General features: G+C 38.3%; 1 protein-coding gene and 1 pseudogene across 4 annotated transcripts in view; one reads left to right on the top strand and one right to left on the bottom strand.

Annotated features, from left to right (window-relative positions):
- TUSC3 (tumor suppressor candidate 3) overlaps positions 1–23,840 on the bottom strand; it is a 141,026-nt gene that overhangs the window by 101,604 nt on the left and 15,582 nt on the right. The gene's annotated exons all lie outside the window — the stretch shown is intronic.
- On the top strand, positions 170–4,545 carry LOC105102388 (acyl-CoA-binding protein-like; annotated as a pseudogene).

Raw genomic sequence — 23,840 nt, 5'->3', positions numbered from 1 at the left:
ACAGAACAGATATCAAAAGTAAAACAGACTTTCACTTCCAGGAAGATGGACTACATAGGCTTTTCCCTAATCCCCCACTAAATATGTAAAAACTCTGGTCATTATGTGAAAAACTCCACTGAAACGTGGAGAGAAGGAGGAAGACTGGCGAGGGTCCCCAAAATGAAGAATGACATGGCGGCGAGTTCCCTGCGTTCCCTTCTGCCCCACCTACCCCAGACTGGGTGCTAGAGAAGCTGGCAATCCAAGACCACCAACGGACACAGAGCCAACAGAGCCGCAAGAAAAGCCGGCTCTCTCAACCCAAAGAACAAAAAGGGGCAAGCCGGTAAGAAAGAAAAAGAACTGCTGTCCTCTGGCCAAACACCGCAGGAAAAACCCTGCCCTCCACCGCCTCCCGGCTAGCAGTGGCAGAACGGGGGCCTCCACACAACATGGGGAGTCTCACAGACAACCAAAGCTGAGTGGGGACAGTTAGGCACCAAAGAGCACTGCCATGATTCTATTTATGTTAAGTCAAAAATAGGGAAAAAAAATCTACTTGCTGAAAGTCAGGACAGTGGCGACCTGGAGCAGGCAGGGGGATGGCAGGAGGCACAGAGACCGCGGGATGGTACCAATGGAGCTGGGGGCCAGGGTAACACTCTGTTCCAGGGTGGAGGGGACAGTGAAAGTAATACTCCAGCTTGCACAGAGAATGCTCTTTGTCTTTAGGTCATTCATTTTACCTGAAACAGTCTGAGAAATTTAAAAAAAAAAAAAACAAAAAACAAAACTTCTGTGGGGTTGTATTCCTGAGAAATTTGTGGGCCTTGGAAAAGCAGGCAAGCCTTAGTGGTCAGGGGAGAAAGGCTTGAATTTGACATCTAAGAAGGGCTTAGGGAGAGGTGTAACTTCTTTCCCCTCTTCTCAAGCAGCAGAGTGAGTGGCTCCTCGTGAATCTCTCTCTCATAGAGACAGGGCTTGTATGCAAGGAGGGCAGAGCGCAGAATGGTGCAGCTGCTGTGGAAAACAGTATGGAGGTCCCTCATAAAATCAAAAGCAAAGCTACCATCTGATCTGGCAATCCCACCTCTGGGTATGTAGCCAAAAGGACTGAAGTCAGAATCTCAAAGAGATATCTACACCCCCACGTCCACTGCAAATACGCAGCTTTTCTATGCACTTAAAATTATTTCAAAAGGAAAAGAAAAACAAAAGCATATACTATAAAAATACATTATTTCCCTAAATTTTTTAATGTGCTCAAGTTTTACCTACTGGTCAGTCTACGGTGGGATGAAAGCTTTTGTGCCGTACGTTCAGAGAGAAGATTATAGTTCAGTGTTGCTTCATACTGATGTAGTCTCAAAATGAGTAATTACTTTTAATTTTTGAAAGTATTGTGATCAGGGTCATGATGGTGAGAAAAATACGGCCATCAGGCAAAACTCTCAGATCAACAGCTTTTGATGGGCTGGCTGGGAAATCCTCGGGCTGATACTTGAAGCATGCCCTAAAGAAATTCACAGTCCCTAAAAAACACGTGTTTATGTATGAGCAGGCAGCCCCTAGTTCAAAAAATACTGAGTATTTATTGTGCGTTAAGGCACAGAAGTAGAACCTGAGAATGTAAGAGTAAATATAATACAGTCCCTGCCTTCACTAACCTTATAGAATGCTATTTCTCAAATTTTAATACTGTACTATCCCCTTTAAAAAAGAAACTCTTGTGGTCCCTTCTCCCAGGTGTCTTAGTTATTTTTTATTATAATGTTATTCCAGTATGTAGAAATGTAACAGCAATAAACTTCTTATGTTTCTATATCACATAACTAAAACAAATTTAAAACTACTTACAAAGGTAATGTCAAAACCTATTCACAGAATCAGATATGAATTTAGTATGATAAATGATGATGTTTAGTGAAAACTCAAATGGCACTTATTACTTGAAAACAGCACTGTCAGTGAAGGCACATGGCTTTGATTTTAATACTAATTGTGCAATGATTATTTTTGCCACTTGATGAGATAATTTCGCTATAAAGGAAAATGAAAGCCGAATCATAAAAGCTTTAAAAAAAGAAAGGCTAAGCCAAGAAGATATGGAAACATCCTTAGTGTCTGTCAACAGATGAATGGATTTTAAAAAAAAAAAGTGGAATATTATTTGGCCTTAAAGAAGGAAATCGTGCCATTTGCAACAACATGAATGAACCTGGAGGACATTATGCTAAGTGAAATAACCAGATACAGAAAGATAAATACTGAATGATGTTAGTTATGTGTGAAATCTAAAGAAGAAGAAGGGAAAAAAGTCAAACTTGTAGTAACAGAAAGTAGAACGGTGGTTACTGAGTCACTAAACTTACTGTGATAATCGTTTCATAATATATGTGAGTCATATCATTATGCCATCCACCTTAAACTTATATAGTACTGTATGTCAATTACACATCAATAAAACTAGAATATAAAGATATGAACATACATGTCATATGCAAATTTCTAGTTTAAACTGTATGTATTATTTGTAAACTTCTAAAATATGAATTAATCACTGTTAAAAGGCAAGAAAGAACAGAATTCTATTTCTTTTGAAATTCACCTCCAAACCTATTCCAATCCTACACTAGATTATCTACTTTTATTCTACTCTCCACCCATAAGAAGCAAAATGATCAGTTTTCATATTTCTTGCCTTAAGCACTTTTCCCTTTAAAGCCAGCAATCAACAGGCTGACGCACCTGTTACACCATCTCTGAATTCTCTCATCTGTGCACACTAGCAAAACACAAGGAAACATTAGAAGATATACAAGTCTGGGTTAAGTACGTAAACAACCTTAATAAACAAACGAAAAAAATAAAACCTATGTAAGCCAAATGAAAACCTTTGCCTTCCCACCTCACTAATGTCAATGTATCATCACAATGACAACCACTTCCATCACAGTGATCACAACAATTAAGTTTGTTTTTAAAATGGAGCCTCATATGATGGTATGGGTGATGATGCTACTACAAGTCAAAGAAAAGGAATAAATACTTAAGGAGTACTTCCAATGTGTCAGGTACCAGTCAAGGTATGTCCCATTTTATAATATGTCAGGGGCTGTACCAATAATCCCATTCTACAGAGAAAAAAAATTCAGGCTCAGAGAACCTGATTCACTCAAGATCATAAGTACTTAAATAGGGATTCAAACTCGGCCTTTCTATTGTTAATACGTACGCTGTTTTCCCTGTGTAACAGGGACAGGTGTGTAGGTGCACGTGTGTTACACATGTATATATGTTTGTATATTACAAATACGTATTTTGTATTATACACATACACGTATGCACTCTTTAAAAAAAACTTGGAGGCCATTTAAACAAAGATAGACTTATCGACCCAGTGAGGCAGTTTATTATAAAAGTCGCTCAATTTCATTCCCTGACTAGACCTAGAAAGTAATTCTTTGCAAGCATATATCACGTGTGCCAAACCTAGGTAATATGGTAATATGCAGTTAACAAGTTAATATGAAGGCCCCAGTTGCTTAAAAGTTTTAATATAAAAAAAATGTATTTTAAAAAAGCCAACATGCAAACACCACACTATAAGAACACAATGGCAAAAATACTATTAAAAGTGAATTTAGAACACACGATTAAAGAGAGTCGGGTATTAGATTCTCTAGTTAGGAAATAATGTGCAGAAGAGATCAATCTGATGAGCTGCACTTCTGTGCTATCAAAACCCATTGAGATGAAATTAGAAACTGCAATTCTAACCCAAGGAAACTGTTTCACATACAAACGATTATGTACCACATGCCCTTGGCAAAGGAGAATCTGGTAATTCACAAATTACTAGGTCACGTCCAAAACAATTTACAATTTGTGGAAGCACGATTTTAAATTTAAATGTCATCAAAACCTAAATGGCTATTAACTGGTGAACGGATAGACAAAATGCGTTATCTCCATACAATGGAATTCTACTGGGAAATAAAAAGGAACAAAGTACGGATAAACGCTACAACATGGACAACCTCAAAAACACCATAAACTCACAAGAAGCCAGATACACAAGACCACACGTTGCATAATTCCATTTATATGAAATGTCTAGAAAAGGCAAATGCATAGAGATAGAAAGTAGGTAAGCTGCACCCCTGCTGCCATCTCTCAGGCTGAGTTTGAGAAGGCTGCCGAGCAAGGTAAGCACCTGAAGACCAGGCTGTTTATCCACAGCCACTACAAACCAGTGACCGTGGGTCACACAGATACAGAATGGCCTGGGATGCTGGACATCAAAGGCAAGGCCCAGTGGGACGCCTGGAATGAGCTGAAAGGGGCTCCAAGGAAGATGCCATGAAAGCTTATGTCGACACGTAGAAGAACTGAAGGAAAAGTACGGAATGTAAGGGAGTGGATTTGACTGCCAGCCCTGTATTTCATCTAAACTAACACAATGCCTCGTTCTTCTAATACTGTGGGTGAAGTCAATAAACAGCTACTTAACCCAGCTGCTCAACACAGTCCAGGATGACACTCTACCAGATTAGGGGCTGAAATGGTTACTGACCCTGGCTGACCCCAGTTCTTTGTTTCTTTGTTTTATCAGAGTGTCACTGAAGCTTTATTCACAGGTGTGGCCTGGGGATAGGAACAGATTAACAGGTATGAGGATCTTAACTGGAGGGACGAAATGTTCTAAAACTGATTTATGGTGAAGATTTTACCACTTGGGAACTGAAAATCACTGAATTGTACATTTGAAATGGGTAAATTTTATGATATGTAAAATATATCTAAATAAAAACATTTAAAAAATTTTAAAGTTATGGGGCAGGGAAGCTAGTAGGGCATAAAGGGGCATCCCACTTCCTAATGAGACAGCCTGGTTCCACGCTCAGCACCCACTTCTCAACCCGTCCGCACATACTCACTGCCTCCAGGAGGTGATAAAAAATAAAATTAATGAAAATAACATGTGTTGGAATGTAACGCACCAAAAATGCATAGTTCCCCCAGGAAACATGATTTTGGTACTAAGTAACTGAGGATCTCCAAGGTCTCGGGAAATATGGTAACACAGCAGACATAATAGACAAGAGTAAAGATTCAGCACCTGAAAACTGAAATGAAGAAGTCTGGATTCTAGTCCCACGTCGCCAAATCCTAATCACTAGGACAGAGCATTTAACCCATTCCCACCCCACCCCAATCCTCTGTCTCCTCGTCTGGTAAATGAAAAGATAACTTTTAGTCTCTGCAATGAGATGCCTTCAATGACTGAAAAATGTTATGACTAAACAGAACCATTATCAAAATGTTTCATTATTAAATTATTTAAATTTTTACATTTAATGTTAAACATTATTGTTTCATTAGAAAATACTGCATTCATGGATGAGTTTTACAAACTGGTCATACAAAGATATAGCAAAATTAGCCTCTCAAAGTATAAAATGACAATGAACATATTTAAGAGAAAATTTTAAAGCCATTCAATATAAATTCTGATTCTAGTTAACATTTTCATAGATTACAACTTTTCCCATTATCCAAACCAAGGCAAGAGCAGGACCTAAAACGAGGATTGCAGCAGAGCTAACATCGGAGGCAACTGGCATATCACTTGACAACTACTCCCACGTTCGCTGCTCCCAACACTCATGTGAATCTAATGAAGCAGCTTCCTGTAACCTCGTTATACCCTAAAATGAAGTTCATTAGAATCCTAAACCAGGACAATTATATAAGCATCACTCAGAGAAAGGGAAATGTGTAATATTTGCAGAGTATTCAAATAGGAGTTTCAATCTAGACCCATATCTCACACTATACACAGATTCATTCCAGATAGGATTTAGGACCTAAACATGAACAGCAAAACAATACAATCTTTACAAGTAAATATGAGTTAATAGCTTCATGGTCTTAGGATATACAAAGATTTCTTTAAAAAAAAAAAAAGGAAAAGAAAAGGAAAAAAGATGTTAACGCTAAAGGAAAAAACTGATAAACTGAGTATTAACTTCTGAAAGACACCAAGAAGAGTGAAAAGGCAAAGTCACAGAGTCACAGACAGAGAAGAGAACGGCAACAACACAACGAAGGCCTTGTATGAAGAACTCCTTACATTTCAGTAAGAAGGCGGCAGACTGATTCTTTAAAAAGCACAAAAAGATTTCAACAGGAGCTTCACAAGAGAAGACATCTGTGAACATAAGGTGCTCAAAACGACTATTCATCAAGTTAATGTGCACTAAAACCACAATGTGGCCACTGTGCACGCCCACCAGAGAGGCCACGAGGGAAGAACAGACAATCCCAGGCTTCCACCCTCTTGGAAGCTACGTTCACTTCACTCCAACCTAATCCCTCCTTTTTGGTCAGGCTGGTATTGGGGAAAATGAAGACATTTCATTGTTTTCTAACTTGCACGGTTACCACTACATTCATCTTTATTGACGGACACCTTTTCATTTCAGTGAAAATAACCTGGAGTACGTATCGAAAGTTCTTCTTCAATGACCAGGATGTTAATGTGTCTCTTCACTAAGAAACTGAAGGAAGCAGCCCCAGATATTTCAATCTGATTTAGTGAGAGAAGAGATACAAGAAGCTGGTATCAGCTCAGCAAATAAAACCATTTTCCTGGGTCTAGTAAGATAAAATTCTGCGCTTCTGTGCTGATAAACATGCCAGAAATGGACAGATTCAGGGCTACTAAGTTACTGCAGAGCAACAGAGTCCTAACCACACTAATTGAGTTTCCATTCTGCTACCGTAAACATCAACTGCTACTGAAAGGCTTACTTTCACAATCTCATCAGAAAAGCAAAAAGCAAACAAATGCTTGTATCAGTCACAAAACATCAACTGTATAATAATGTAAATGAGCAACCCACGTGTACCTGAACCAAATGACAAAACTTAACCCCTTCAACTAGCCTATCTCTGCACCACTTCTTTTTAATCGCAATATTTACAATCACTATAATATTTTTAACATAATCATTATTTTTAAAATTTTGAGAACTGTTTTAATTCAAAAAGTACAAAGAATAACAAAGCAAACACCTATTACCCACTCTCTATAAATGACAATTATCACTGAGGAAGGTTTGTCTGAGATTTTTTTTTAACATACTTAAAATATTGCAGGTTCCATCTGAACTCCTACCCATTTTATTCTCCTCTCTCCACAAAGTATCATTTCTTTTAAAGACTTCTATATAGACACACAAACAGGTACATAAAATCATCAGCAATATGCAAGATGATTTTGGGGTGTTTTTTAATGTTCTCTTCCAATTTCACACAGAAATGTTTAAAGTCAAAGCTGTGCTTTAGAAACCTATGCATGTTGACACACAGAGGTATAATTCATTTATTTCCGTTGCTGTAGAGCATCCACCATATTAATAGATCACATGGAATCTTTCTGTTTCTCTTAACAATGCTCAGGCAGTTTTTCTCATTTTTTATAATTCTTACGAACAATGCTATAATAATGGGCACTGTTCATGGTTTAGAGACTTGATGTACAAGAGTTCCTAAACCGAGACTCCATAGCTTCCACGATTAGAACTCAGGGAGACCATGAAGTTGGAAAGGAGAAAAAAAAAGTCTTCATTTTCACAAATCTCTAACTAAAATTTAACATTTCAGTTATAAATGGCGACAACAAACAGTAGAATTAACAGAATTTGTGACACTGTAAGCAGTAAAAATCAGGGCTGTTTTCCGCTTCCATTGTGTTTGTTGCCGATACTCTATACTCACATCCCTCACTACTCTGAACTCATAACAGTTATCAGACCTGTCATTAGATTCTTGCTCTAAAGTGATTTCATAAAGAAACAAACATTACTGCATCACACTTGTATGTGGATAAAAATATTTCAGGAAGGTTATTATCTTTTGTATTTCTACCTATTTTATTCATTTAAAAATGATTCTGCAAAGATGTGCATAGGCTTCACCAGACTGTCAAACTTGTCCACAACACCTAAAGAAGTGAGTAAACCAATTGTAAGATTCTGCCAAATCGCTTATCGAAACTAGTTTTACCAAAGTAGACTCCCACCAGCAATGTATGAGTTCCTGTTTTCCCACATCCTTACCAACAACAGAACTGTCAGACTTCCCAAATTTTTTTCCAAGCTGATGGGTAACAAACAGCATTTCAATCTTCCTTTAATTTTCATATCCCTGGTGATCAGTGCTATTTTAGGCATTTTAATATGTTACTATTCAGGTTTCCTCTAAGAACTGCCTGTTCAGGTCATTTACCTATTTTTCAATTTGAGTTTTCTTTTCTTATCAATTTATAGTAGCTCCTTACGAGTAATTAATGAGTAATGTATTCCTAGTTAATATCAAACATTTGCATGAGTGGCAGCTATCTCCTGTCATCTAGGACTTACATGTAATTTTATCTGTGGTGTCTTTTGTCAGATACCTTTGTTTTCTAATGTGGTCAGATTCAATCTGTTCCTTTACAATCTGCACTTCTTTGTATCTTATTTAAAAAGACCTCTATTCTGGCATCATAAAATATTATCCTATTCCAAAAGCATTAAAGTTTTATTTAAAGTTTTACTTACACTTAGGTTTTTATTTTTGTTATTTTTATTTATGGTATGAGGTAATCATCTCATTTCAGTTTTCTATGGATCACTTTCATTGCCGTTTTTCTTTGTGTCAAAGAAACAGCTAACGTAGGCTGAATGCATGCGATACTGGGGGCACCATACTAACAGATATCGTGTGTGTGCCTGTGTGTACTGTTGCAAAGATGAGGCAATTTGCACATGATCACAGAGGGCTACCTGCGCTGTCTGACTGCAAACCCTGCTGGGTATCACGGTATCACACACATGCTATCACCTCCTCGTTCCACTGCCAGAAACTGCCTCTAAATGAGCTCAGCACTTTTAACAAGTGAGTATAAAATGTGAAGATGTGAAAAATACAATCCACTTGACAAATTGTGGGGGAATAAAACCTTTTAAATATTTTTTATCTTACCTGAATTAAAGTTCATTTAATGGAGGTTTTTTACAGAGAAATCAAATTTTATCATATATTCTATACAGACTCCATAGAAAATAAGTAGTTCAGCATAAATAGCAAGCAATAAAACAATAAATTTACTAGTAAATGAAGTCTCATATAATACAAATTGTAAAGTAAAAGTAAATACTTACACTGCATTTCAGTTATGAAAACTAAAAAACAAACCACAATAAAAACAGCCACATTATCTGAATAAATTCATATACAGAACATGCAAACAAAGCAAATATTCATAAAAACTGGTACAAAGCAAGCAACAAAATGCAGTATAGGTATAACAGTTCCTATAAAGTTACAGGTAGTCATAGTGTATGCAGAAAAAAACAACTTTTTGGAGAGAAAAACCTACCCAAAGCATACATCAATGTAATAAACAGGAAGAATTCCAACATTACGTTCACACGTGTATTAAAGTCAAATTTTTCAGTTAGTGTAATGTGTATCACAATGGGAAAAAAACACAAATGACTTCTAATAGAAATTCATAGTTTAATGACTGATACCAGAAATATAAAAACATTTAGCATATGTTTTCATCCTAAATCTAGAAAAACCATTCCCAAAGTCTCAAAATCCACATTCCTTAAGAAGTTCAAGTAATCTCTTGGCTACCTTCACTACATTAGAACCATCACCACTGTCTTCAAAATACATCTCTCTACTTCCTTCCTCAAGTGTCCTCAGTTTAGCTTGAAGCTAACATTAAAGCGATGCCCCCTACTGCCACAGAACCACAGAGTCTGTAAGTGGGTAATAATAAATTTAAACAGAAAGCGTTAAGTTTAAGTCTAAACTGTTACAGAAGCAACCCAAGTTTTAGCTCTGATGAGTTATGTGGCCTGTGGCTTAATTTTTTTAAAAAAACTAAAAATTCTCCACAGAATGGGACCTCAGACTCATTCTAAAGTGCTGCGTTACCAGGCTCCACCACTAGGTGGGGGCATCACCACTATGGTCCCTCTCGCTCAGAGCTAACATTTCTCCCCAGATGCATTCCATCTACACACCTCTCACTTTAAGCACTTAGACCTTCCATGCCTACTGTGAGTGTGCACAGGTCACAGAATAGTTTGGGGAAACATTCGTGATTGGTGGGGTTTTTTTGGGGGGGGGGGTAACACATTTTATACATTTACAAATATAAAGCAGACAGCCACTATAATTAATGAATAAACACAAATAATGCTTATTAAAATAACAGTCCTCTGAAATGGACTAAGACCTTATCCTCATAAGAATTATTTCAGTTAATGAACCCACTTAACATCTGCAATCATTGGATACCATGAGAACACATTCACTGATAACATTTTACAAAATTAACCCATAATTTTTAATTCTGCAGTGTTTTAATTGTAGTTTTAATTACTTCTCTTGATTTCAGTGAACCTGTTTTTCCTGCTGAAATGGGAAACAAAGATATTTCCACTAAACACATAAGGTATTCAACACAGTACTTGCACACAAACTCTCAATATGAGTAATTATTAGATAATTCAGATTAGCCATTTCTATTGTTTTGAAGCAGTTTCACACAGATATTCCATTTATCCCATCTAACAGGGACACGGTTCCTTCACTAGCAAGATCGACAACGCTAACAGAGAGTTCAGCACCTACACATACATCAGGTGGCTGAAACTACGCACTGAGAGGGTTCAGGAGAGCGATTTCAGTCCTTAAGTAGCGAAACAATATCCCACACCTCGTATCTCATGACCACCGCTGAGTCACCTCCTCAAATACTCACGTTTACCCCTCTCTCGCAATGGCTGTTCAATTCACTTTAATCTGTAACCCATTAAGGCAAAACAAAAATAAAATAACGTCTGTATGTCTAACAAACTTAAGAGTAAGAAGAACGATAAAAAATTAAGAAAAAGAAACTTACACCCAAAATAAAGGTTCATTACCCATTTCTAATACTCCTTAAAGTTAATTAACATTCTCTTTAGGTGCTCTAAGCCCACCTAAATCCTAATCAAATGTGCCTATCCTGCAATACAAGAATTTCTGATTTTTCCTCCAATTCAATCATTCAATATTTTTCTCCATTACTATTACTACAGCAATATTATTTTCTTTTACTTTCATTGCAAATGCCAGTATTCTCCTAACACTTAAATGCCTTTGTAAACTCATTCTCAGAAAATAAACGTTGTATTACGTTAGATGGGAGATTAGAAAACTGTCAGACGAAGTCTAGGGAACAGTGGCTATCATCCTGGAGCTATGGGACACAGAACCTGAAGTCTAAAGACCTGGAGAAAAAGATAAACCCTTGAAACCTTTAATATTCAACTGGTCAAATTACAGTCATTCACTAAAGTCATTAACTCCCTATATACCCTGAACTTACTAAGATTTTCATTTTAACTGTTACAGCAAAGACAGGAAAAGTACAACTTGTAAAGTTAAAGGATTTGTGTTTGTCTACTGTGATTTCCATACACACGCTAGAAAAGACCTTCACTTATTTTTCAGATAACTTTAAAGAATTATAAAGCTAAAATGTTTTAACATTGTATTGCACTAGACTTGAAAATGACTAGCTCCTTTAAAATTTTCTCTTTTCAATCTCAGGGTGCTTTTCAAAAAGCGGCAACAAATATAATCCTTCCATCTCTGCCAACATAAGCTAACAGAGAGTGTATTTACCCACCTGCCTGAAACAAAGGCAGACACATACATGAAACCATAGTTTTAAAGAAATACAGTGATGCCTAAGAGACAGGAAGCAAACAAGCTAAGCCCAATGACCACTCCACCGTCCTGCTGGGAAAGAGCGTCCGGGCCGAGGGCAGAGAGGAGGAATACAGATGGAGCTCGGCTGACTCCCCGAGTTAAGAAGGAGCTAAAAGTCCAGGTGAGCAAGGCAGCTAGAATCGTGGGATGGAGTACTAAAGAGAGTTGCAAAGAGAGAAACCTGGAGATCTACAGATGGTTCCCCTGAAGTACTCAGCTGAGTGCTGATCAAAACTTGCACGTGAGGAAATTACCTGAGGCTGCACAAGATCCATCTGAAGGGATGGTGAGAACAGTGCGCAGCACTCAGAGCTCAGAATAGTTCCTGTTTCCACCAGCCAGAATGAAAGACTCCAAATTCACAAGGCACTGGGTGGACGACTCAGAGGGCCTTGCCTTAGTGGTGGGGAATCACTGTCCCTAAACTGAATGCTGTTCCATGCAATGTCTAATAAACCTCATAATCAAGACCCAGAAGGATCAAAAATGCTTGCATCCCGGACCAAAGCTCAATGATACTGAGAAATACAAAAATAACCAGCATCCAATAGGAAAACTCCAAATGTCTAGGCCAGTCAAATATTACTAGGCATGCAAAAAAGCAGGAAAGTACATTCTATAAGGAGGGAAATCAGCAGAAATGAACCCAGAACTGACACAGATGTCAAAATCAGCACAAAAGCACATTGTGCTATATCCAGTGTGTTCAAAATATTAGACATGAACGACATAAAAAAGACCCAAATTGAACTTCTAGAGATGAAAACTACAATATCTGAGATGAAAAAATGACGGGTGGGATTAATGGCAGATTAGACATGCAGAAGAAAAGATTACTGAACTTGAAGATGAAACAATAAAAGCTGTCTGAAATGAAACAGAGAGAAAAGAAAATGACAATTAAATACTGCGCAGAAAATCAATGAGCCGTGGGACGACTTTGAATGACCCAATAACTGTGTAATTACAGTCTTCAAAGAGACAGAAGGATAAAAAATTTTTTGAAGAAACAAATGGCTAAAATTTCCCAATATTTGATGAAATTATGCACTCTAAGAAGTGCAAGCTCACGTGTGCAGATCTAAGAAGCACAACAAATCCTCAGCAAGGAAACAAAGAAAATTACACCAAAGCACAGCAGAAATTTCTCAAAACCAGTAATAGAAAATCTTAAAAATAGCCAGAGAAAGAGAAAGGTACATTAGATAGAGGCACAAAGATAAAAGGGTGACAGCAGACTTCTGTTTAGAAACAATGCCAATGAAGACACAGTAGTGTGACATCTCTGCAGTATTGACACTATATATATAATCATCCAGGAGTAAATGTTTATCTTATACATAGATATTACAGTGCATTCCAAAGCCTCTGTGCCCAGTTCAAATCAGGAAAAGAATCTGAAGTACAAATATATATATAAAACTGCATCACTTTGCTGTACACCTGAAATTAACACATTGTAAATCAACTATACTTTAAATAAATAAATAAATAAATAAATGCCAACATTTTTAAAAAGAGACAGAGAGATGTTACAGAGAAATTCTAAAGCATCTTCAGAAAAAAAAATTTTGCTCTTCGACTTCCCAGGATGGAATGAAATGTCGGGCAGGTCACAGGAAAAGGGAAACCACATCAGCGGTGACTCTCCTCCTATCAGAAATGTTCACTGCTGTGAACCTGGTCCACTGACATGACAATGAGTCCTGGCTAGGAAGGCATAAACCACATTTTAAGGATGTGAGGAAGCACAGCCCAGGATGTACCTTAACGCAGTTTCGTTGTCAGGCTTTGTATCATTCATAGTTGTTTGCAGTTGGTGTTTGGAATAGTCTTTTTGGAGTAATTTTGAGTTGAGTAATTTTTTTAAAATTTTATTTTCTTACAGTAAGAACAATGAACATGAGATCTGCCCTGTTTACAAAATTCTGAGTGTACAGGACAGTACTGCTGACCACAAGAACGATGCTGCATACAGCTGACCTCTAGCACTTACTCCCCTTGCTTAACGGCAGCTTTATGCCCCCCGATCAGTAGCCCCCCGTTTTCCCTCTCCCTCCAGTGCCAGACAACTCCACGTCACTCTGATTCTAGATACCTCTAGGTACTGGTCTCTCAGTGACTAGAACTTCGCTTAGCATGATGTCCTCAAGGTTCATCCCTGTTGTCACATACTCCTGTTTTTTTTTTTAGGCTGAATGTATCTACCACACACACTTAGGCTGACTGGACGCCCTGGCTGCAGGGAATAGTGCTGCAATGAACATGGGAGTGTAGGTATCTCTTTGAGATTATGATGTCACTTGTGTTGGATAAACATCTAAAAGTGGGACATGTGGATCATAAGGCAATTATATTTTTAATGTTTTGAGAAACCTCCATACTGCTTTCCACAGTGGCTGCACCACTTTGCATTCACATCAACAATACGCAATTCTGCACACTAACAACCAACCATCTCAAGAGGCAAACAGGAAAACAATCTCATTTACAATCATACCAGAAAGAATATTATATTAACACATAAACTTATCTCAGGAGGTGAAAGACTTTTGTAATGAAAACTACAAAACACTGAAGGAAGAAATTTTTAAAAGACACAAACAAAAGGAAAGATATCTCAACATTCATGGACTGGAAGACAATATTGTTACCATGTTCATGCCACTCAAAGTGACTTACGGATTCACTGCAGTCTCTAGCAACACCCCAACAGCATTTTTTGACGGAAATATAAAAAACAACTCTACTATTCATATGGAGCCACAGAAAACCAGTCAAATCAACCCTGAGAAAGTAGAATAATCTTGATTGCCTTTCAAATATTATTACATTTAATTTCAAGAGCAGGTAAAAATCTTAACATCAGCATATCAACTGTATGCCTTAAATTCAAGAAATAATACGTAAAAAAAAAAGAGCAATTATAAGAGGATACAGATTATGGCTGTTACTTTTCCTATTTTTATTTTTTTAATATTGTTATGCCACTTATTAATAAAATAACTTGAACAGGCACTACCAGTTTTCGCTGGGCCATTTTAGTGGGGCAGCACAACTGTCATGTATGTATATTTTTAACAAAAGAACTGATCTCCCTTATCTGGAAGCAGATTCACCTTGGAGCTCCAGATACACATGGAATAGGGAGAGAAGAGGGCGCATCAATCTAGACTCTCAGCTCAACACTGTATTCGATGGAAAGAAAGATTCCACAGCTATATAAACCATACCCTAGCTAGTTTGGTTTCAGTATACCCCATGGCATCTAAAAGTGAATTTTGATATTATGTTAATAATAGCTTGAAAGCCACTGGAATTATGGAATGAGCAGAACCTAAAATCAAGGGGGGGAAAAAGGTCAGATTCATCACCAAGTAGCTTATGGCACTATTATAAGTCACTCAGCCTCCCATGTATTAATCTCATCATCTGTCAGATGCATTAAGTATCTCTAATGCTTTCAAAGAGTCAGGATTTCCAGAATGGCTGTGAGGAGAGCTTGGCAGATTCTCTTCCTCAGCAAAATAGAAGGCGATGGTTAAAATCATCAAAAGCAATCATTTAAAAGTCTTTGGAAATTGATCTAAGGGCATATCAAAAACTGAAAAGCATTTATTCAAGATCATCTACTGAATCTTGGTAATAACAGCAGGAGTTGGTGGCATTTGACTAGAGACTGCTCCCACTGCCACCCAGCTCCATGCTGAAGTGTCATTCCGGGCAGGTGAGTCGAGAAGGAAGAGGAAGAGATCCCCTTTCCTGGCCCTGCCCCCGCTCACAGGGCATCAGGTGAAGAAGGTTCCGCACCAGGAGGGAAACTGAGAAGACCAGGGACCACCATTCCCTTCCCACCCCTACCCGCCGGGCAGGGCTGTCACTCAGGGAGACACGGGCCACCACTGCCCACATACCCAGCTCCAGGACAGCACAACCAAGGCTCCGTCGGCAAGAGAAGCAGGACATGAGAAGTGGCAGCTCCATGGCACAGCCTGAGGTGTTATGTGGGACAGAGATGATATTGGCAAGCAATTCGAGGGAAAATGAGGTATTAGCAGCAGCAAGAAAAACAATACACTGGTCATAGATTTAATAGAGGGATTCAAGGGAAGAGGCAGTCCTCCTCCCCCACCAAAAAAAGCCCTGCTAAGATTATACTCACCTCTACCGGCCTGGAAAGCAGCACGTCCACGGGCACATGTCAGAAATGCTGTTCAATTCCAGACCATCGCAATACAGTGAATATCACAACTGGTTTCCCAGTGCATATTAAAGTTATGTTTACACTGCACTGTAGTCTAGTAAGTGTGCAATGGCATTAAGCCTAAAATAGCAGTGTGCATGCCTTCATTAAACAATACTTCATTGCTCGAAGTCCTAGCCATTATCTGAGCCTTCAGCAAGTCACAATCTTTTTGGCTAGCAGAGGACTTGAAATATTGCAAGAATTACCAAAATTACAGACACAAAGCAAGCAAATGCTGTTGGAAAAATGGAGCTGGTAGACTTGCTTGACGCACTCTGCCACAAACCTCTATTTTGTAAAAAACATGGTATCTGGGAAGCACAATAAAACAAGGTCTGCCTGTACGTGAATTACTAGAGAAAGAACTTGCCAGCTGCTAATCCCCGGCTAAACACAGGGAAGACATGAAAACTCCTTTAACTTTGAAAACATTCCTCAAACCACACACAGACCCACTGGCAAAGGATGGAAGACATACTGGGTCTGAGCTCTTAATCACAACCTCTAACCAGTCACTGGCAGCCAGACTTAAAAATAAAAATAAGGAGGGAAAAAAACTAATCATTAAAAGCAGAGGTTGAACCTGGCAGGGGAAATAGACTCCACAGAATTAATCCAGGCAAGTCATTAAACAAATAAGTAAAAAAAAAAAAAACACTAAAAGGACATAAGCTGGTGGTAAGGGTATTCAGAATCCAGAATTACTAAAATATCTTATCTAAAATATCTAGCTTTCAACAAAAAGACATGCAGAGAAACAGAAAAGTGAGACCCCTGCATAGGAAAAAAAAAAAAAAAAGCAGGTGGGAGCCCTGCATGGCTGAAGCTGTAATAACTTTGGATGTGGCTTCTGTTGGAAGGCAGTATAATTCTGACTCTCTTGTTTCTCAAACAGAATAATCCTGGGCACCCCTGGGGTAACTTGGTAGTATGTCAAGAAATGATACACCATCCTGAAGCAACAGCTATATTCAACAACTGAGAGGACAAAAACAGTAAGAGATTTTTAAAATTAGAAAAAAACTAATCAACAACAGAATAGAAGGCAAAGTTTGCTGAATGTCTATACAGTATAAAACATAAGATCACAAAAACAATGTGAACAGTCAGGTGGCTTCCTGCCGCACCTCCAGGTTCCCAGAGGTGTGTATTCATTCTTCTGCTTCAGTACAAGACGTACAGACAGAGTAACAGTTAATTAAGAGGCACAGCTTGGAAGTGGATTTTGCATCTGAATATTAGCACAAGTGCTAGCTGCATGATTTGGGGCAAATAACTTCAACTCTTTGAACTTCATCTATGAAATAAAATTCTGGTGCTTAAATGCATGGTAGAATAAAACATGCTACCATGTTTTGTGAAGTAAATGAAATAAATGACAGGGAGGATACATAATGTGCAATATCAGGGTTTCACCATTCTGAGAAAGTTACCAAGAATTTACAATGTTATTGACAAACTATAAAAAATAAATGAGTAACGATAATGTGGATACCTTTTTATATCTATGGGCTTTTTTGAGAAAATTTTTCCACCAGCATTCATATATAATCCGAAGTTCATTATTTATAAATACATGGATGCAAATAAACCACTATCTTTCTTGAAAATGAGGTGCTTCTTAAGTAATTAAAGACAGAAATAGTAAAATTTTAAAATCTGAGTTTAAAAATTAAGAGAAGCAAGCAGCACAAAAGCAACTAAAGCAACACAGAAAACCCTTGTGCAGCACAGGACAGATAAGGAATTCCACACAAGAGTGTAATCCCACACAAGAGTGTAACACAGTGTTTAAATATAGAGAGAAAGAAACAGAAATTTTTGATCAGGATTCCTATTTAAAAAAAAAATCATTCCAATCAGTCAACAAAACACACTAAACACTAACTGTGTATCCATTTTAAAATCCTTCTGTCCTCCTTCTAACTAAGGTGACCATATGTCCTAGCCAACCCAGGGGCAGTCTCAGTTTACTGTTATCTCACCAAAATTATTAATTCCAGTTTTTTTCACTCCCAAGTTTCCTGGTTTGGACAATAAATGACATGATTACCCTACTTCTGAATACCCAGCTCCTTCTGCCCATAAGCTATTGCCTCTGCCCTGGTCCAGATGTCAGGATAATTACAGAGATATTCTGGGACAGGTAAACTCATCTTTATGTGTATGTATAATGTTGTTTCATTACCATTATGCTGTAGCTTGTTATCTCAAATTCATATGGTGACTTTTCCTCCGATTCTCACCTCAATTATTCTAAATTTAAGGAGTATATATTTTACATGTAAATAAATTGCCCATACATTTTCCAGCAGGTACCAAGAAAAACTTTATAAATGAAGGTAAGGAATAAGTGACTAAAACAATTAAGGTGCTTACCTATCTTGCAGTACTTGTGTGAAATACAGAAGCCTCTAGGACAAAAGAATTTCAACAGATGTAAGAGCGCAAATAAAGTTGTGTCACATATTCTCAACCATATACAACGATAAGAGAAGAAATTAAGAAACTGAATTTTTATAATTAGTCCTCAACATTTGCTCATTCAATACACAAGTATCATACAGCACTCTTTAAAAATGATTTACTAAAAAACTATGGAATCTAAAGCAGGTCTACTAGGAAACATTTATTAAACAAATAGTTGTATCTCTCTGAATGACTAAAGAAACTAGGCAACCAGAGTGCTTTACCAGAAAACCAAGAGATTAAAGCTTGAAATGGAGTATGGAGGGAGAAAAAAAAAGACAAGGTAATCTCCATTTACCAAAAACCAGGGGGAAAAAATATAAAAATGTATGACAAAGTTTTACTCAAAGTCACAAATTGCAATTTATTTATTTTTCAAAAGTCTGTATTATCTTCCTAATGAAAGCATGGCTTTCACTGTTATCTAAGTACCTTTAATTAAAAATGACATAAGCCTAATTCAATCTAACTTGGGCAAAAAGGGACTGTGTAAGTACCTACAATAAGGAAGGATGGAGACAAATCTGGTTTCAGGAATAACCACAAGGAAGAACTGGACTGTGCTGAGTGCCCCCTTCAGCCAAAGAAACTCCCCGAGGGCAACAATTTTTGTATGTTATGTTTATCTCTGTATTTTGGTGTCACCGAGAACAAAGACTGGCACCGAGTTAGTATTTGAGTATTTACTGCATCAGTGAAAATCTCTGTTTATCTGCTTAGCTTCTGTACATCAGAGTGTTTCATGCCAGAAGGGATAGGCAACCTAAAATCACATCCTTCACATTTCATACACCAGTCAGCAAGGTGACCTACATCTTGCTGCTAGTTCCATTTAGAAAATCCCAGTGAATGACTCTAAGTCACTTGTTCAACTCGGAGCCAAATTTGACAGGTGGTGTGAGCGGTATGACCAGCCCAGGCTGGTAGCACGCTCTCCTCTGTGGTCCTTAAAGAGGCGCCTGTTAAGATGAATACGAAAAGGCGGGAAAGGAGTGACGACGGCCCAGGGAGGACAAAAAGAACAGGCACCACACCGTATTTAATAGGCACCACACCTTCCTTACCAGCAAGCCCAACCCAAGCCAGCCCTTCATCTCAGCAATTTCACTGCAGTTTTCAGCCCTGCATGTGCCACCGCAGATCCTACTTATCTAAGTACTTGATATGCGCACACAAAAAACACAGACTTGCAGAGAGGCAAAGGCTATCTACTTCCTATTCACTAATGATCCAAGTATTTATAAAAATACCCCCTATGTACCATCCATCCTCCCTTCACCCTGGCATCTGTCCCAACCCCGTGTCACACTGTGTTTCGGTCATTATTACGCTTGACAGCAATCTTACAAATGTCAAAGGATTTCATCAAGTCGATTTTAAAAACCGATGCAGGAGAACTACTCAAATTATATGCAAAACTGCTGACAAATGAGTATCTGCCAGAATAATAATGATTAACATAAGAAATGGGAAAACCAGGTAGGACGATGACATTAGGCACTTCAAAGAAGAATGAGTATCAAAGAACTGAGAGAACTGGTAAACCTGAAAATATTTTTATGAAAACGACCTCGAGAATCATGCTCCAAAAGTCAAGCAGTAGCTGAAGATATCTGATTATGCTATAATTTTCTTGAGAAAAATTACACCAAAAAATATGAGCACTTACCGTGTTGTTCATTCTAACAAATCATGACTACTTGCAATTAATAGCCAAATTTTAAGCGTATGATCAATTGAATGAATTTTCATAATTTTGATTTAATTTTAGATAATTTCACTTCTATGAAATATTATTCATCATTTTAACTAGCTTTATAACTGGCCTCTTTCCAATTACTATTTAATTGCAGTTAAGAGACCTCATGTACTTAAGAAATGCTTGCTACTACTACTTAAGTAAGCATATAATCTGAGCAAGACACTGGACTAAGTTCTAAGGCAGATCTGAAGATGAATAATTCAAATGACATTATGCTAATATGTGGGAGAAGAATAAAAAAAAAGTCCTGTGATATTACCAGTGAGTGATCAATGGTAGCTAACTAAAGAAACAATAAGTTAAGGAATTTTTTTTTAGTTGAAAAATATTAACTTTAGTGCTCTTTTGAAAATAATGCTTCCCCAACTGCCCAGAAGTATTTTTCAATACTTTCATTAACAGGCGTGATAAGATGTAAGAGTTGAAAGGCATCTTTGATCTAATTCAACTCTATTTTTTTAACTGACAGAAGTATTGTGACCCATTGTGAATGACACAGAGGTTTAACCAAAAGGACACAGTTAAGAGTTAGAAGAGCTATGACTAGAACGTCCGTTATGGATTCCCAAACGGCCACACCATTGTCTTAGCCAAGAGCACCTTAAATAAAGCCCTCTCCTGGTGGCCATTACAAAGTGAGGACCAGCAGAGAGCACAAGTTAAAGCAAAATACGATGCATGTTACAACTTCCAGGCATACGTGTCTTCTGTGAGGCAAGGTGAACTGTGCACAGGCCTACTGTGAGGCACACCTGATGGCAAAAGCGGTGACCTTAGAGTGGGAAGGTCAGTGCTAGAGGCCCAGCTCTTTCCCTCACCAGCTGTCACCCTGAGACCAAAACCTGAGCCTAGTTCTCTTCTCTCTTCTGTCAATACCACTTGTTCAAAATAATCCTAGGGAGAGTAGGTGAGAGAATGTTCTGGCTTTGAAAGCTGTGTTCCTCAAAATACCAGCCATTGAGATTTGCTTCTGAGCTCCAGAAACACCACCTTAAATCTGAAGATGAAAATACACTGGCAGTCAAACTGCTGCCTGCCACCTGAGAGACGGGTATACCATTAAGGAACAGCTGCTGAACGCTGTGCCTTCGTCTAACAGGGCAAAAAGTTTACTGTGTGAGCACACTGTTCTAAACATGCAAGTAGAACCATCATATGAAAATGCAGCCCAGAGAACCGAGAATGCATACCAGTGAGTGAGTTCAGAGGCTGAGACAGTGACTTTTTAATAAACAATGGACACAAATGTTATGAGTCTGCTTTCCTTGTACAATAAACTCATGAACGTATATCAAAGGAAAATGTACTACTCTGTAACAGGTGTGTTTAAACACACAGAAAGAGATGAGATTTGTCTTCATGTTTAGTTTTCAACCAAAACCTCTATTAGCAAGAGACTAGGCTGCAGTACCAAACAGAGCTCAACATCTGAGTGACTTCTCTCCGTATCACAGGCCCGTGAGGAGTTCAGGACAGCAGGGAGGTTCTCCTCCACACACACAGTCTCGGACACCTAGGCTGATGGCTGCTCTGTCACCTGCAACACAGGGCTTTCCAGGTCACTCCTTCCAACGCCAAACAGTCATACAGAAAGAACTCTGGATCAGTCAGGGTTCAGTCAGGAAAGCAGAAACCACACCATGTACTCCAAATATAAAGGTATTTAATACAGGGAATGAGGAGCAGCAGCTTAGACCACCACTGAGACGTACAGGAGAAACTATGGTAAGAAAAGCAGCGACCAACAATCTCAAAGCAGCTGATCTTCCAGAGCTCACCTGGAGCTATTTGATTTCTTGAAGGCTTCCACTAAATACCTGGTCTGTAACAGCTAAGTGGGTCACTGTGACAGGCTAAACAATTTGCCCCCCAACTTCTGCAAGACATTCACATCCTAATTCCCAGGAACTTGGACCACGTCACCTTACATAGTAAAAGGAACTGTGCAGATGTGATTAAGTGAAGAATCTTCAAACAGGGAGATTATCCTACATTAGCCAAGGAGGCCCAATATAATCATGAGGGTTTTATAAGAGGAAGGAAGAGGATCAGTCAACAGGAGATGTGAGGATGCAAGCAAGGGGCTGGAGCCATGCAAGCCAGGAACCATACAGAATCTGAGCAGCCTCCAGATCTGAAAAAAACAAGGGAATTGATTGTCCCCTGGGAGCTTCCAGAAGGAACACAATTCTTCTCACACCTTGATTTTAGCCCAGTGAGACTGATTTTAAACTTCTGATCTCCAGAACTATAATAAGAGAATAAATCTGTGTTGTTTTAAGCCACCAAGTTTGCGACACTTTGTCATAGTAACAAGAGGAAGTGAACGCAGTGGTCGTCCTGGACTTTTCCTGAACAATGCTCCCAGCCTTCTATCTGCCCATGAATCTGCCTCAACTATTTCTGAAGAGCAGTGGCCTCTCTCCTTTTCTACCTTCCAAATCTCAGAGGCATGTGAACAGGGACCCTCACAGGGAAGCCTGTCATACAATCCTGATGAGTCCTCCGAACAGGGTGGCAGCGGAAGATTGACCTGTGCCCGAGATGACACAGGCCAGAGATGACACAAATCACCTCCATTCACACTCCACTGCCCAGAACTCAGTCACACGGACCTAAATAAACACAGAGGAGGCTGGGAAATGCAGTCTGGCTTGTGTCTAAGAAGAAAAAACTGCGATGGTAAAGAGCTCTGGCACACCATCAAAGAATTTAGAACAAATATAATAATATCTGATCATATGAAAGCCACAGCAGGAAGGCAACAAGAGAAGTGGCTCTCCAGAAGCCGTTGACAGATATGCTCAGGCAGTCATTGTGACCACACAGACAAAGGTGCCTGTTAAAAAGATACATGTATCTTTCCCATCAGTATACGATGATACCATAGAAATTGTCGATTTTATTAAGGCATTATCTTGAAATTCTACACCACTCGGACTCAGTAACAAGTATGGAGACAACGGATCCGATAGTTTACTTTTTTATTATACCAATTTGTTAGCAGCTGAATAAAGGTAAGGTGCTAGCATGTGTATTTCAAATGAAGCAAGTAATCACTTTTTATTTTTACTTTTTATTTTAGCTGATAGAGAAATGTTAACTCAAAAACAAGATGACTGTCCCAAGTTAGGTATCTTCCCAGTATTTCTCAGAATATTAATAAGTGCATTTTGGGAATGCAGGGTCCACTGCTATCAGGCTTACAAAGATACATAAAGCATCAACATAAAAATGAAAAAAAAAATCAGAACTTAGAAATGTTTCTATTTTGAAACTGCAGTAAATACCTGGTAGGAGAACAGTGATTTATCCTGTAATGGGGTGGGTGGGAGGGAAACATTTTTATAATGCTCTTAATGTTAAGAAAATTTATTTTTAAAATTATTCCACTAAACAATTAAGTTTTAGGCTGACTTAAAGTTTTAATTATAGTTGTTGGTTTCCTATGTGAAAAAATAAAATGCCTTTTACTCTTTGAACTTATTTAGCAACTGGTATCCTGAGGCTGCAAGATGAGTGAGCTGTTTAAAATAATTCTTATCATTTCCAACT

This window comes from Camelus dromedarius, chromosome 22, assembly GCF_036321535.1.
Source record: "Camelus dromedarius isolate mCamDro1 chromosome 22, mCamDro1.pat, whole genome shotgun sequence".
NCBI classification, from domain to species: Eukaryota; Metazoa; Chordata; class Mammalia; order Artiodactyla; family Camelidae; genus Camelus; species Camelus dromedarius.
This window is presented reverse-complemented; position numbering and strand designations above follow the sequence as displayed.